This window comes from Pangasianodon hypophthalmus, chromosome 10 (assembly GCF_027358585.1).
Source record: "Pangasianodon hypophthalmus isolate fPanHyp1 chromosome 10, fPanHyp1.pri, whole genome shotgun sequence".
In the NCBI taxonomy this organism is placed as follows: Eukaryota; Metazoa; Chordata; class Actinopteri; order Siluriformes; family Pangasiidae; genus Pangasianodon; species Pangasianodon hypophthalmus.
This window is the reverse complement of record NC_069719.1, coordinates 5310123-5325329: the sequence shown is the minus strand read 5'-3', so window position 1 is coordinate 5325329 and position 15207 is coordinate 5310123. Positions and strand designations below refer to the sequence as shown.

At 38.9% G+C, this 15207-nt stretch overlaps 1 protein-coding gene across 5 annotated transcripts in view; it reads left to right on the top strand.

The window, feature by feature from the left end:
• The window catches only part of ehbp1 (EH domain binding protein 1), a 157285-nt gene that overhangs the window by 3245 nt on the left and 138833 nt on the right, over positions 1 to 15207 (top strand). The window lies entirely within an intron of this gene.

Genomic DNA, 15207 nt, shown 5'->3' with positions numbered 1-15207 from the left:
TTTTACTTTGTGTTTCAGTTAAGCTGAGCATTAGGGTGCTTAATTACACTATAAGACACTTTTTCAATACGTTTAAAACAGACTTTGTTACAGTAGCAGGTGGCTCATTGGACATGAACGTTACGTTTCTTCTTTGCAGACATTAAAAAGTATCATTAACCTGTAGGCATAGGAGGCTATATGAGACGATACACTCAAGCCACGATACGAGACGTCCTGATACTGGCTTCACGAGACGATATTGACACACAAAGTATAAAATTTTAATACATTTATTTTGTAATGAAACAAATTGAATCCCTGCAATGTCAATACATTGTATTGTAAGAAAAGTAGATCAAGTTTTATAATATAAGGTGTAATTTTCTCCTATTATCAACTTGTTATTTTAATCTTTTTCAGTGTCGTAAATGTATTTCATGTCAACTTTTATTAATATGGAAAGAATGCTTGACTGTAGATTGTGCTTACAGATGAGAAAAACAATTCTTTTATTTTGTATATTTCCCCATCCCTCCAAAATTAGTTTCCCTCCAAAATTAGTTTCTTGTTTTAGATTGAGTGGGACTTACATCAAGCTCAGCACACCGGTCTTGATTTTAAACTAGTTTCAGACCGAGGTCAAGCCAGACGTGATAGAAACTGGAGTGCACATATATACAGCGGATTACGGTAACTACCCTCGGATGGCTACACTGCGGATATGCTGTGAATTCTGCACAGTGTGGAAAAAGTTGATCAATAAGTGTACTATTGGCTGTTTCAGTATTATTTTTTTCCCAGCTTCACACGGGCCAAATGGAACGAGACTGCGGGCCTTGTGTTTGACTCCTGTGCCACAACGCTTCCTTCTTATTAGCTTAACTTTTTGGACTAAATCTCCCAGCATCTACTTTTACATTTATGGCTTTTGGCAGATGTGCTTACCTAAAGGGACTTACAGAAATGGTTTGAAGTCTCTATCAATAAATACGTCCTCATATTGGTTCACTAAGCGAGGCATTAAGAGTACTACTAAGAGTACCATATAGTGGCTAGGAAATGACTTACAGGAGGCGCATCCAAACCCAAACAAGCATTCTGGACATAACTCGGAACTGTTGCACCTTTAAATACAGTGTTGAAGCTATAGACCTTTCTGGAATCCAGCCGTTTGCGATGTTGTAATATTGAAAAGGTACGATATCTCATGCAGCTTTAGCGTTACGTTATCATTGTGGTCTGAAATCTCAGCTTTCTCCACTTTTGCTTGCATGTGCCAAAATTTTCATATCTGTTGCACAATTTGCATCACTTTTGCTGTTTTACACTAATGTCACGGCATGTGCGTTGCCATGGGAACATCAGCGGAAATGTGCCGTTTTTTTGTTAAAGGCTTTGACCCTGAAGCAACTCACACGCGCACACATGCCTGAGGTCTTCCAGATGTGAGTGTGAGGCGATGGAATGATGGGAATGTAGTGCTGTCTGTTACAGTGAAGCACTGGGGAGGAAGAGGAATGTGCTGAAAGACTGCATGTCTCCATCCTAAGCTGCATTTTTGATGTCAGGAGCAGTCGTTCTTGGGTGTCTCTTCCATTACGCAGAGGGAAGGAAGGAAGGCGCTCTGTGAAAGACATGTATTTACCTACTGTCAGCATGCTGAATGGCTCTTAGCTGTTGATATCCTCGAGGCCAGGCTGTGTGACTGTGAGTGTGGGAGTGTGAGATGGAGTTGCGTTTCATTGGTTTCAAATGTTAGTGTCGTGATGGAAAGTTTCCATTCTGCCCTGAGACAGAAACCACAACTGCTTATTCCGAAATGACGTCCTCAACCACTGCTTGATTTTTATGGACTAACGTGGGTTGGTTGGTGTGTGTGTGTGTGTGTGTTTGCTGTCACTTCTGTCTTTTTTTAAAAGAGTATTTTATGCCTGTTATTGATTCAATCAGTGGTTTCCAATGAATGTCCCAGGGAGTTGTAAGCAGCCATGTCGAAATTCGGTTGATTGATCCACCGAGCTCCAGACAGGAACTGTTGCCCAGAGTCTCGCCTCTCTTCTGGCCGTCATCATAGGCATCCTTCCATCCTTCCCAGAGCTTGGCATTGGCATATATGGGCCTGTATCGTCCTCAAAAGCAAGCACACATTCTGACAGGCAGAGAATCTCATCTTCTGCTCAAACTCGTGAGCAACAAAGCAATGCGTACGTGTGCGACAGAGAGCCATGGTTATTTTGAATCGTGATGTTTATCTATTTAGCTACAAGTGTGAATGTAGGATCATAGACTGTTTGGGGCACTGGTGACTCTTTTTTAAAAAGAAAGAAAGATAATAGCAGCATTTCCTCAATTGCATGCATGGCTATTTGTTTGGTTTTTGCTAGCCACAAGCTAGCCAGAGACCTGTGATGAGTAATGTATATTTTCCTTCTCAAACAGCAAACTATATAGTCAGTGTTATAGATTTAACAAGTGAATATGTCTGTACGCTGATTGATCTAAAGCAAATACTTGTATATACAGTGTAACTCATACTTCTACATTGTTTGCTGTTTTTGTTGTATGCTGCTATTTTGATTTGGTGTCATTCTGTAAACTGGGAAGGAACTTGTAGAAGAGAAGACTTCCCCAAGTTGATGAGTAGGAATTTCAAGCTGAGCTGGTGTTGGAGTTGGAGGTTGGGAATTACAACTTACGACCTCTAGTCAGACGCAGCATTAGTTGATGAATTTAACCGGTTATGTAGTCAATTTTGCTGAATGATTAATGCAGCCCTAGCTACTTCAGAATCAAGTACTGGTCCGTAGAGGTGGGCGATATAAACAAAATATCACATCACGCTACGCTACACAATATGTATCACCGATATACAGGGCTGCTAAAACAAACAAACAAAAAAAAAAAAACAGTTGTGCTGCTTTAAACAACTGATGTATATGAAAAAATCTTAAAACTGAAAAGGAAAAAAAATCTAATAATTAAATAAAAATGTGTTTTTTATACAAATTTAAACATGAAATGAGCTGCTTCTAATCAGTTTGTGATTGCTGTTTTTAGAAATGTTAGAAAAGGATATCAATAAATCCACAATATCTCAGCAAAGTGTATTGTGACATAATTTATCATGATATTGAAATGATCTGGTCATATATACCGCAGCCCTACTGGTCCAGGTTGAATGTTGGAGTATTAGGAGATCCTCTGCACTACAGCGAGTGTTTGCCGTTGGTGCAGTCGGTGCCAGCAGCACGATTTTCCCTGCCAGGATAATCAGCAGGAGCGAGACGGAGAGAAAAACCCTCCACTGCAGCCAAGCTCTGAGCATTTAACCCTCATCATGGCTGACGCTTCCTTCACTAATTTTCTCTCTGCTTGAAATATATCTGGGGTGTGTGTGTGGTTTAGTAGTGTATCTTCATAAATAGATCTCTTTTCTTGAGGTTATCAGGATCTAGAATAATTTCTAGAAAGTCTCACGATGAGTACAATTGATGGTGTGTGTGTGTGTGTGTGTGTGTGTGTGTGTGTGTGTGAGAGAGAGAGAGAGAGAGAGAGAGAGAGAGAGAGAGTGTGCACACGAGTCAGTAATATTTTCAATTTATTATCTAAAGAACTCTTGGTATGTTCTTTTGCTCTTCCCTAGTTTAGTTATAGGTGATATTTAGTTTAGTTACTAGTCTCTCTCACACGCTTTCATTAGAATGTGAGTTTTTGTGGCTGGTAGAGGTGTAGTCAAGACCGACACGATCAAGTCCAAGCTGACATCGGGTCAAAACCAGGCGGATCAGGCCAAGTCAAGATTGAGACCAGATGAAAGACTGAGACTGGAAACCATCAAATCTTCACTAGTTGGCGTCATTCGTGCATTGCACCAGTGATTAGAAATGACAACACAAACATTATTTTACTGGCTATCGTGAGGAGAATGAGGATTCACGAGCCAAGGTGTGAGAGAGAGAGTGGCACTGTTTATTTTCGTTCAGCCGTGCTTTTCAGCAACGTACCAACTTCTCAGCGTAAATGCTCCATATGGACTATGTGGACACCTGACCATCATATATGGTTCTTCCCCAAACTGTTACCACAAAGTTGGAAGCAGAAAATTGTATAGAATGTCTTTGTATGCTGTAGCATTACAATTTCCCTTCACTGGAACTAAGAGGCCCAAACCTGTTCCAGCATGACAATGCCTCTGTGCACAAAGCGAGCTCCATGAAGACATGGTGTGTGAAGGTTGGAGTGGAAGAACTCGAGTGTCCTGCACAGAGTCCTGACCTCAACCCCACTGACCACCTTTGGGATGAACTGAAACACCGACTGAACCCCAGACCTCCTCACCTGACATCAGTGCCTGATCTCACTAATGCTCTTGTAGCTGAATGAACACAAATCCCCACAGCCACGCTCCAAAATTTAGTGGACAGACTTCCAGATGAGTGGAGCTTATTATAACAACAAAGGGGGAATAAATCTGGAATGGGATGTTCAACAAGCACATGTGGGTGTGATGGTCAGGTGTCCACAAACATTTGACCATATAGTGTATTTTAACTAGAAGCTCGCCTTCTACAACAGCCACAGCACATGAAAAGAGCATCATTAATCGAACACAGGTGTACACTCATTCATCAGATTACACACTCTTTCTCAAGACTCCACTCTCCACGCAAATACACAAGCGGCACTTGATCATAGCCCTCTGCAGCTGCGAACTCTTAGACTAAGACCATATTTAGTGACACCACTGCCCAAGACTGAGACCAATTACAAATGCCAATAAATCAGATAAATGTCCAAGTCACTACAGAAAATGTCTAGAGACCTGACCTAGTAGCTGGTGATGTCTGGATAAGTGTGTCAGGGGTCATTAGTGAAGTAACTCCTTTGCTGTGAGTAAACCATGTAGCAGTGTTTACACTCAAAATAGGTCTGATGTTGTTCACGTTGGTGCAACAAGAGTCTCTTTCTCGGAAGGGCAGCAGTTACTAATGTCACTTCTTTTTTTTTTTTTCTTTTTTTTTTTTTTTTTTTTTTAAGGATTGACAGCTGATCTCAGATCAGTTAAGCTTTAACTAAAGGTGCCTTTCTTTGTCCTTACTATTGAAGAGATTTACGGGTTAAATCTTTCACGGTATTAATCGACCATTTAAAAAAACACGACCCATTGGTAAAAAATTAAAGGAAACATTTATTACGAAATGTTTGTACAAAAGATCAAACCTACTAACTGTTCTTTTTTTTCTGTGGTATAAAATTTACAGCCAATTCGTCTGTTAAGTAATGTAGCTAAAAGAGCAAGTGCGACATTGTAACAGCCCCAATAATGATTGCGGATTTCAGATCAGTTCACTAAAGTGGTGTCTCTGTACCTGATGATCTCATTACAGTGGGATGTATGTGAGACAGAGATCTTACCTAGGTGTTCTTCATACATGTGTTGTGTTGTGTTTTTATTTTCTGATGTGATGTGTGAACGCTGTTTTTCGAACCTGGGAGCGGTACAGAGATCCGATCCCTGGTCCTCTTGAAAACAGTGGGATGGGGTTTGCATCAACCGAACCGTGGCACAGTCAGCATCAGGTGTGGAAGCTATCCCGACTTGCCACCACATGCTAAGTAACATTTTTTTATTCAATATGTCAGTTAATTACTGTTTCTACTTTCATGATGCTGACGAAAAGCGTACTTTCACAGGACTAGAGCGCTGTAATTAGCTCACTTTTTATTCCTACACGATGACATGCATCTGCAAAGCTCTGGTCTTCTCCGCTTGAGTGTCAGTACTGCAGGAAAATAATAAATAAACAGCAAAACATGAACCTAGTGCCTACCATTTTGCAAGCTATGGTTCAGAAGGAATTCTTCTATGTGAACACCAAACAAGTTCAGAATCGGTCCTGAGTCTAGACTCGAGGATTTGGACCAAGTGTGAAAAGCTGTTAAGGGGACGCACAATTGGAAGAAAAATTATCTCTGTCTCATTCTTTAGTTTTCATTATGTATTAAAATCTCTCTATCTTGGGAATGTTTTTATGTTGGTCACCCGGTATTTTGATCTTTGCTCCTCTTTCGTCCTCCTCTGGACACACACACACGCACACACACACACACACACACACAAACACACAGATTGGAGTTTAGCAACTGTTTGACTAGTGTTGCAGGCATATCGGCCTCATTTCTGATTTTACTTTCATCAAGAGACAGCTTCCAAAATCAGATCTTTCTCGGCCTGCTGTCTGATTGAAGCACTCTCGGTCTCTCTCTCTCTCTCTCTCTCTCTCTCTCTCTCTCTCTCTCTCTCTCCCCCCCCGACCCAACCTCTCCCAGTCTTGATGTGCGTCTGTAAATGAAACACTTCCACTCGAGTGGCTGTAAGAGTGACTGTCGCCTCCCCGGGTCACTGCTTGATTCTGGATTTAAAATTAATGCCTGCTTCCACACTCTCAGCAGGCGCTATAATGACGCTGTGAATAAATAGCTGCTTGGAGCTGAGCTTTATGACTTGTTTGGCGATGTGTGTGTGTTTTAAGGCGGATTTATACTTGCTGTTAACTGTGCACGTGTAAACAAGATGGTCACCACACGTATCCTGCATTTATTTGGTGTGTCGCGTGTTCACATCCTCAGATATTAATGCGACACGTCCATGTGTTGCAGTACCAACATAGAGTGGAGGCAGTATAGCACCATGTGACACTGTGTCCAAGACTGAATAAACTAGTGTTGTGTCTCAAATCGCATAATTATATAACCTTCTAGACCGTTAGTGAACAGGTTTCCTGTGACAGTTAGTGTTTGAATTTAAAAAAATAAATAAATAAACCTACCAGAAGGTCTGTTTTGAGTACCACTCTTTGGGATTTTCTAGATTAGTAAATACTTTTAAATGCAAAGTCAGAGTTTTAAAGAGAAGTGGAGCTCATTAGTGTGTGCATGAAATCGCTAAACATTATAGTTTGACTTGGAAACCAGACGGACAGAGATGTTTTGGCTCTGACGTCCCGTCTAGTGGACGCTGTGTTTAATCCTCTATATGTACATAAGATACGCAAGCGAGATACATAAGCAGCTACTCGTGCGCATGTACATGTGGTGAAAGTGAAGTTTGTGTAGGAAAGGCTTAAGCAAAAAAAAAATAATAATAATAATTTCTGCATTAAGATTAGTAGGGTTTTTTTTTTTTCTTTTTTTTTTCCCTTTTAAATTATTTATTTATTCATTTTTTGTGGGGGGGAGATTGTGTGTTGCCTAAGAAATGCAACATATGTTACTCACAGAGCTTTTCTGCTATGTTTACTCACTAGATCTTTTGTACTGCTTTTGCCTTCCATGAGTTGCAGTGTAGTGGCTGGTAACTTTTCCAATATTAAGAGGGACAGGAATCGAGAGTTCAGGCTGTGTGTGTGTGTGTGTGTGTGTGTGAGTGAGAGAGAGTTGGACAGATGCAGAGAGAGAAGGAGGAGAATGAGAGATACTGTTTAAAAGCTGTTTTGCTAATGCAGACATGCTTTGTTGCATCTGCTTTGTTGCATCGATTCCGAATCAGAGGGCTATGATTCGATTATAAAAGGATCTACATTTGCCTCCTTTATTTGAAATTTGTGTCGCTCTACAGCATTGGTATGTCCGTGTCTGTGAAGAAACACCAGGATGGCATGTTGTACCTCGCCTCCAAGGTGTGTAGGAGAAAACAAGCCTCGCTTTTCTGCGCCTGAGTAAGAGCAATAAATGTTGCAATAGATTTGGCTCTCTCATTTGCACTAGCGCATGTGCAAGGGCTCTCTGGGTGGGCATAACAGATTTTCCTGCTAACACTAGCTGCAGGAGGAAAGCCTGATGTGATTTGTCATATTGGTTGTGTTTAAATGAAAGTATTTATTCTTGGCATCACAGGTTTTGCTAATTGCAAAGGTCTTGTCAAGTTCTTAGTTTTACAGCTGGCCCCTTAAAATCCAAAGTGTTCCTAAATGTTCCCAGCTTTAAAAAAACAGATGGTGCTGGTTTGATTTCTTGCCGCAAAGGTTTCTTACTAATTCTCTCTAGCATTTTGGATGTAAACACGACTTCTGGAAACTGCTTAGCTCTATGTCTGTGTAGCTAAACACAACTTCCTGAATTAAAAAAAGAAAAAAGTTAAGAAATCTGTTGAGAATTGTGTTTTAATCAATTATTAATTTTCTTGCATTGATGTGATGTCTTTCAAGAAAGCATATAAACAGTTATTTATTAAATGGCTAATGGATAAATGGCTCTTTCTCACACGCACGTGCGCGCGCGCACACACACACACACACACACACACACACACACACACACACACACACACACACACACAGTGTTTCTCTCTGTTGCATTGTTGAAGACCTCGTGTAATGAGGCCAATAAAGCTGTTTAACCGCTCCATCAGAAACTCAATAAAACAAAATTTCCATTACAGTGTGCTGCAGGGAGGTGTGTGTGTGTGTGTGTGTGTGTGTGTGTGTGTGTGTTCTGATTTCATAAATGCTAATGGATACAAGGGCTGCTGTTGAGAAGAGGCGTCAGGCGAACCTCAGTGAAGTCATAAACATAATTTAGTTCAGTTGTAAGTTACATCGCATCACGTCTTTATGCTTTGTGTGAGCGAGAGAAGCACAGGCAGAGGGAGAACCAGAGAAACATGGCATCATGGCAAGATCCTGAAGAGTTGAAGAACAATTTTGTTATGAGGCTAGAAGTACATAATAAAAATGAAGAGTTGAACAATACATACAGATACACATTGAACACAGTATCGTGACACTTGGTATATTGGAGTATCTTCATATTATTCAGCGGTGACTCTCTCTCTCTCTCTCTCTCTCTCTCTCTCTCTCTCTCTGTTCTTCTTAAAATAACACATGCATGTTTCTTCCAGCACTTTGTCCTTGAAGCTTGCAATGCTTCTTTTGTCATGATTATGGATAGGTTTTAATGATATGAGCATGATAAAAATGGTTGGGATTGTATAAAAATAGGGTATAAATATAACCTCTATACTGTAGCTAATTTTTTGTCCATGTTTTTGGGGAGAGCCACTTGGACAACAGTAGGGCTGTGTGATGCACATCATCGGACGATAGTAAAATGTGTTGACTATTGATAGGTAGTTTTCCTATAACTTTTATATCGCCGGTGTCACAAAAGCCACTTTTTGGCAGCTGATTTATGCCACTAAGGTCAGAGCTAGGAGCTACTAACTGTGTGTTGTAACAAAAACAAGCATGGAGGTGCGTGAACTCTGACACAGTACAGGCAGCAGCCCACTAAAAGATGAGGAACTTGTACCTAAAAAGTGAGGTACTTCTGGCGTTTGGGTGTAACAGATCAGATACTGGCTCGAAAGCGGTCATTCATAAGGTATGCTGCAGACCAGTCATGAATGCATGCAGTTATTTTGTATAGATAATTTTCTCGTCAATTTTAGAGAACATAATATAATGAGATTATATCAGTAGAGCACTACATGGCTCTAACATGTGATTTACACTAAAGGAGTTCATGTTTGAAATATTTATATATATTGTTTAATGATATGAAATTATCCATAGCATGATATTGATCAGCTCTACGTGACCCTAAAGTGATTTATACTGAATGAGTTCATGTTTGAAATATACTTATTTACTTATTTGTTTGCTTTAACTTACAAAAAGCATTGAAAGAAAGACAGAATTTAGCACCAGCAGTCTGGTTTATGGGCGTTCAGTGAATTCAGTTCCCCCTGGTATGGCTGGGCAATATGATGATATAATATCAGTATCGTGATAAATTATGTCAATTATATAAATTATATTTTTATTGTATTTTTAATGTTTTCTCCAAAAAAAAAAAAAAAAAAAATACACAATCTGTCTTGAAGCAGCTAATTTTTTTAAATGCAAAATGATAAAATATTTTTTTTCTTGTTTTCAGTATTTTTTATTTTATTTATTTTTTTTAATAACACTGAATAAATATTTTACATTTATTATTAAATAATTGTATAAATAAAAATGTTTAAAATATACATTTTAAAAAATGCAGCATTACTGTATGGCTGGCTGTATGTATTTCCGTGATGCACATCATGTACCGTAGAAATGCCTTTGAGAGTACCATATCGTGTAATGATATTTTTGTCATATTGATCACCCTTGCCCCCGGTATTCTCGCAATACTCTGCTTTGTATCTCTATCGAAGTAAACAGAAATTGGCATTTCCTTGGCACCAAAAATCTGTGATACTTTAAACAATATCACAGATATACTGATGCACTATGAGTATGTGGTAAGTATTCATGACTTATTATTTGCTGCAGTTTTTATTGTTTCCATGTCAAATTGTGCGTTTTCTGTGCGTCAGTTAGATAAATGAAGCAGGGCTTCTTTCTTACTAATGTCGGGGCGTGATGATGTACTCATCCAAAAACCCTGGGAACTCTGACTGTGAATTCCTGTCACAGAATAGCTCACACGACTTACAGCAGCTCAGGAACACAGTGTTCCCAACACTCGTTTTTTTTTTTTTTTTGGTTTGTTTTTTTTTTGGAAAAAAAAAAAAGAAAAGGAAAAACACTATTTCTGTGCCAGGCTTATGTTCTGCCTCGCTTGTAACGCTTTGGAGCAAAGTTTCTCCCAAATGGGTAAATGTATATAAATATAAGGCATATATTGGGGGAAAAAATAACATAAGCTTTGCAAATTTTGTCCTAAAAAAGTGCCTCCAGTAATAGTGTTTAAAAAGTCATGAGACGGACTCCGGGGGGGTTTTGGCTGTGGGGACTGTGGGAGAGGGAATATTTTCCATTTTTATGGTCAATTAAATGCATTTAGTGTAGTCTGGGATATGTTGAGGCTGAGAGAGGTGAATAGGCATGAGGAATTGTGATACAGCATCACCCAGGGCCTTGAACACAAAAACAGTAACAGCTACACACTGATTCCTGAACATATTATATTGCAGATATCATATCAGAATATGGAGATAGTTTCTATATTGTGATATATTAGCCTAGATTTTAGTCGATATTATAAAGTATCAACTTTATTACAAATATATATTTATGTGCTACAAGTTTCAAATTAGAGTGATCCTGATCTGCCTTTTCTATTTTTTTTTCTTTTAAAGCTGGATTTACACTGTAAGACATTGTAAAGTATTTTTTTGGTTGTGTGTTGTACTTGTGAGATGGTGTGCAATCATCTGCTATAGTCCTGTCGTGCCCCCTAATTATCACTGGTTGACGATGGCGGCTTTGCAGGGGAGAAAAATACTGGAAGCTGGATACAAGTCAGTCATTTAGTCAGCTTTTTTTAAATTAATTACCCGTTAACAAGGTCAGGAATGTTTGGATGTAAATAAATGTGATGATTTAGTCAGTGTAACTATGCTCATTATAAAATATAAATAAAATGATATATGATGATAACAGCACATGCACATGCTCTGTGGTGAACAGCATCGGAGATACTTATTGAATTCTTGTATAGAGAAGTCTCCCTGAACAACAACACGTTTCTCTTAATTAATTTAAACCCCAATTATGTTCTGAGAACGAAAACATTCACAACTTCTATCTGTTCAGCAGCACAGACAAGTGAAGATAAGAGGCATCAGATGTTTGTCGCTCTGCCTGAAGTCAGACAGCAGGTTACAGCAGGCGATTTAATTGTTTTCCGACACAATTAAATCGCCTGACACGTTAGACATTGTGATAGTGAAAATCTATCAGTGATCGCTGATGCTATCGTCATTTGTCCCAAGACTGCTGTGAGTTGAGATCAGCGGTATTAGAATGTGTAATATGACCACCATCGGATCACCAGCGGACGATTTAGTGCCATTGTGGCCAAAGATGCCCGACAACAGCGTTCAGAAAGGCAATGTCAGAAATCTTTGATTAAAATCTCTGCTACGGTGCTTGTGTAAAACCGGTGTACAAGAACACGGCGTAGACTGGCTCAAAACTCACAGAACAGCTACAGATGTTTATATTTAAGCAAGACATCACTTAAAACATGCTCAGGTTTATTAATACGATGTTACCAGCCTACATGCCTGTCCCCTAGTACAGTGAGGAGCAAAGCTGCCACGCGTGCTAACAGACAGCAAAAATATCCTCATTACCTCAAACTCACTTTGAAGAATGGGCATTTCAAGCTGTCCTCTTTTACCTTGTCATGAATGAGTCCAAACTACTCTTCTTACCTTTTCTGGTTGATGGTGTCAGCAAAACGTCAGAAAACTCCATCGTATAATCAGAGACGGAGAACACACAGACTGTTACAAAATTAGCCAAGCCACCGCTGATATCACACTTAAGTCAGTTTATGTATATTTATTACTTAGGCTTTCTAATTCTGTATAAATGAACCAGTTTTATTAGCCCAGTTTTACAAAAGATGTTTAATACCGGAGCTTCAAAACCTTTTAACTGGTACATTTCTCTCTCTTTTTTTTTCCTCTCTCTCTCTCTCTCTCTTTCTCTTTCTCTCTCTCTCTCTCAGAGATGGGAATGCATTGTTATCTCTGTCTCTGAGAAAAAACAGACAGTAGTGGTTCAGAAGTTAATGTTCTGTGCAAATGACTAGAAGGTTATGAGTTAGTTTAAATCCTGGACTGCCAGAGAGCCTCTTCTAGGTTCTTGAGTACTGCTGAGCGCCGTACTTGTAAGTCACTTTGAATAAAAGCTTCCTTAAAATGAATAAACGTGAATGTAAGAGCTCACTTGTGCTAAGAGAGGCTTTTCATACCTCTTTGTAGGACTTGACTGTTTTTTCCTCTCTGTCGGAGATGGGCATGTTACTCTCGTTCATGGTCGTCTGACAGTCTCTGGGTTTATGTGATCAGGAGCAAAGCAGCATGTGTCCTTGAATTTTATTAAATGCCAACTTTTATGCATTTTAAGAAGAGAACACAAAAACATGCTAAAAGAGCAGTCTTCTTTTTTTCCCCGTAATAATATCAGCAGATGAGCCAAAAACCTGGAAGAACTGGGAAGTGGGACTCATGAGGGCAAATTTTGAATGCATGTGCTGTAGCTTATAAATATCAGCTCTTAAAGTTAAATGTATAAAATATGTTAATAATAAAACCCTTTCAGCAATATTTGCATGAGCAGATTAGACAATTGTCACTGTTGAGATTTTGCAGCATTTTCTTTTAAATTTTGTTGAAATTCTTATTTACAAATCCGAATATGTTTTGAACATGTGGCAGGCATGTTAATGTGTTTATTAAAAAAAAAAAGTCCCAATCTGCGGATTTCATACTCATGTAGAAGAGTAATTGGGGGAAAACAACACGGAAGATTTTCTGTTTTGTTTTTGTTGGCTTTTAAGATACTGGCTTAAATTTTGCTACTCATTTGGATAACAACATATCTTATGATCTCTCACAGGAACAGACTGTTGAAATAAATGCACCATGATTGCTCAAAATCTCTTTCTGATATTTTTTAGTTTTGGAAATTTCCAGAGGTTTCTATGAAAATGTTTGTTCCAGCAGTTGTTTTCATAGCACACAAATCCGATGTACACCGTAGGGGAGAGCTTTCACTGTGTGTCATTATGCCACTTCAGTGAGTTTAGGAAAATGCACACGTACAGACGAGAAGCTCTGCACCTTTTTAAAAAGCGTTGTGTCTTTAGTATGTAGTCGTAGATGTGATTTTTTTTATTTTTTTTATTTATTTTTTTTTGTATCACACAATGCGTCATCAAGGGGCCTTGGCAGCTGTTGCGTCTGTGCTTTGTGTTAGGTAGTTAAAGACTTCCTTTGGGAGGACGAGAGAGAGTGAAAGAGTGTTTTATTACCTCCTGTCTCTTTACCATTTCAGACCTACTGTACAGCACTCCGTAATGTTCCTGCCTGTGACCTGTGACATGCAGAATAAACACACACCCACTGAACACCGCAACACCACAGAGCAAGGACAGAGTGTTGATAAGCTTGTGTGTGTGTGTTAGCGGAAGTGTCTGGGAGTCTCCAGTCTTCCTGTTTAGTGTATGTCTATACATACCACACCTCACTGACATCATAATTATTTTTGTCATTATCATAACCTTCATCATCTTCATCATAGTAACCTTCATCATAATAGTAACATCATAATAACCATCACCACCATCATCATCATCATCATCATCATAGTAACCTTCGTCATAATAAACATCACCTTCATCATCATCATCATCATCATAGTAACTTCATAATAAACTTCATCATAATAACCATCATCATCATCATAGTAACCTTCATCTTCATTATCATAAAAACCTTCGACATCATAACCTTCATCATCTTTATCATATTTATCTTCATCATTATCTTTCTCGTTCATTCTCTTTCTGTCTCTTTCTCTCTATCTCACTGTCTCACCATCTCTGTTTCTATCTATATATCTCTCTCTCTATCTGTGTATATTGCTCTATCTATATCTTGATCTCTCTCTCTCTCTCTCTCTACCTATATCCCTCCCTCATATGAGCTGCCTGCTGAATACATATCTTTATATCTCTGCGCCTCTCTGTCTCTCTCTCTCTCTCTCTCTCTCTCTGTTTGTATCTCTGTCTCTCTGAAAACAGTGGTCTGGGGTTTGCTACAGCTGACCAGCGGTACGATCCGCGCTAGTTTTGAAAGCTGTCCGTGCTCGCTGCTGTGTGCTGACTAAAGTGATTGGTTCAACTTGTCGCGTTACTTCCTGTTTCTAATTACGTCATGAGGACGAAAACATTATTGCAGTTATTGATTTTATATATATATATATATATATATATATATATATATATATATATATATATATATAATATAAACTTGATATATATATAATATAAACTTGATATATTTAAAGTAACCCTGATTCTGTGTGTGTGTGTGTATGTGCGTGTGGACGTTCTTGCGCAAAGGATTGAGTCGGATTGCAGTAATACAAATTTTGCTTTAGTCTGTGTGTTCATCTCTCAGCCTGTCTAATTATCTGTCTGTGTGATTTTCTGCCTGTTTGTTTACTTGTCTTTCCATCTGTCTATGAGCTTGTTTGACTGTCTATCCATGTTTGTGTCTGTTTAAGTGCACATGGGGTGGAAGGTCGAAGGAAATGAAGGACTAAATGTAGAAGATAGCTAGATAGATGGATAGATGGGTGGATGTCACATGGCTCAGCAAAATGTTGCAGAATCCTGCATTAATGAGGCATAAACTCATCTGTGATGTGTTTCGAC